Source organism: Octopus bimaculoides, chromosome 11 (assembly GCF_046866305.1).
Source record: "Octopus bimaculoides isolate indiv1 chromosome 11, ASM4686630v1, whole genome shotgun sequence".
NCBI lineage: Eukaryota > Metazoa > Mollusca > Cephalopoda > Octopoda > Octopodidae > Octopus > Octopus bimaculoides.
Genome location: NC_142938.1, coordinates 12,657,019 through 12,659,518, shown reverse-complemented (window position 1 = coordinate 12,659,518; position 2,500 = coordinate 12,657,019).

Here is a 2,500-nt window from a genome sequence, read left to right as displayed (position 1 = left end):
TGTTTATGTATGTGTTTTCAAAGAACATAACCATTCATCCACCAATACTGATAAACAGAGACTTTGGTAAAGGAACTGACATTCATTCACTCGCTCATACATATACACACGCACACATACGTACACGTAAACACAAACAAACACATGCTTATGTATCTGTAGCCTTGGTAATGACCATTGACTCTTTGTTGAATTCACTTGTTTCTGTAGAGAGACATTGATTACTTTTGTCCTTTCAGGATGTCCAGTAATTCTTATTACATTTGGATGAAATCTTTGAGTGATGTTATTGGCTAATTCCCCGACGACCTGACTATAAAATAGGTAGAAATAGTTTACGTAAATCAGTAACAAATATTTTTGATTCGACATAAAATCCACACCATAATTGCTCAAAGCATATACACCATCATATCGTACCAAAATGTCACTTAGAATTATGAAATCAAACTAAAAAAAAAAAAAACATCAAAACCAACCATAAAATTTTTATAGTGCACCACAACTTCCCAAAGCAAACCACGAAATCTTTCCCATTCCGCAAATCACTTCAGTAAACCACAAAGCCTCAAAGCGCAGAACAAATGAGCAAAACCAGACTTGAAGCTTTCTAGATGTTAGAATTCCTTATCCCCGACGACCTGAGTTCAAATTCCGCCGAATCCGACATAGGGAGAACAGGTTTACACAAATATCAGTAATTAATAATTTTGATCTGGCATAAAAATCCACACCACAATTGCTCATAGGATATACATTCTCGTATCGTACCAAAACCCCACTTAGAATACATAATAAACTGCAAGGTTTCCAGTGAACAAAAATTTCTTTAAGCATATCACACGTTTTTCAACGAGTAACCACAATACCCACAAAATACACAAAAGAAAAAAACATCAAAGCCAGCCATAGAATTTTCCGAGTGCAGCACAACTTAAAGCGAACCACGAAATCTTTCAAATTCTGCAAATCACCTCAGTAAACTACAAAGCCTCAAAGCGCAAAACAAATATTCCAGCACTATGAAAATATTTGAAGAATATTTGTCAAAAGACACAGATCAAAAGATAAAAGGAGGGAACTATCTGTAATTGATCTGTTTTAACAAGAAGATTTACCTGAAATGAAATGTCTTTTGCCGTAACAGTAGAATGTTCCTAACCACAAGTCCCAGGCTGGTATTGCGATCTTACAATCCACATTAGATACCTCGAGAGGACTCCAAAAATACGGAAGACCAGAAGAAGAAAAAATTTGCTAAGTGCAGAGTAAATCTGCAAAGCGCAGAACTTATTCCTAAAGCATATCACACTCATGTCAAACGCAGGGTAAACTACTTTAAAAAACAGAATAGGGTGAATGATGCAGCAACATCATTCGAACGCACATCAACAACAAAGTAAAACAGGATGGGGATTAATGTAGATCGTAAAAAATCTAATTAGAAGTACTTGTACAGTACTATATTTAAGACATGAGGAATTATGTACATTATTTACCTTATTTACATTCGACGGATATTTGTCCTCATCTTGTTTGTTGTTAACACGTTTCGGCTGATATACCCTCCAGCCTTCATCAGGTGTCTTGGGGAAATTTTGAACCAGGGTTCTCATTCCTAAGGCATTTTTCGCTGTTGTTGTTGTTGTTGTTGTTGTTGTTATTATTATTATTATTATTATTATTATTATTATTATTATTCAGGTCGCTGCTTGGAATCGAACTCGGAATCTACTACTACTACTACTACTACTACTACTACTACTACTACTACTACTACTACTACTACTCCTCTACCACCACCACCACCTCTACTACTACTAATACCACCTCTACTACTACTACTACTACTACTACTAGAAAGGTCACCTACAGAAGAAAACATCCAACATCCTTCTTTTGACTTACCATTCCATATCAATTTCGCTGGTTTTAATAAAATATTTATGTGTTCTGAGAACAAAAATACTTTCTCTTGTTTTTTTTTTTTTTTTTCGAATTTGGTTATATTTTCCAAGCCTTGTTTGACAGAATTTAAAAAAGAAAAAAAAAGAAATTATGAAGAATTTAATAACTGAAGCTTCTCCAAATTGAAAAAGAAAAAAGAAAATTGATGTTAGAACGAAAATTAGAACAACAAACAAAAGAAAAAAAAAACATGGAAAGAACTGAAAAATATGGCGAAAACAGCGCAGTAAGTATCTGGGAGTACATTTTTCGAAGAATTTACACAAGATCAGCAAATTCTTATTTCGTTAATGATTTCTAAATGGTAAATGTCAGTCGTGATCTATTCCAAAGTATATTCCATTTTAATATTCTGTGTAAGTTAAGTCAGCATTTTTTTTTCTTTCTATATTTATCATTTTTATTTTGTCATTCGACAAACTCTAATAAATTCTCGAAGTTTTAAGATTTCGCAATGGACGATATCTTCTGAAATGTTTCTTCCTCACGAAAACCTATTCTGTTCTTATTTGATTGTGTTTTTCAAAAGAAA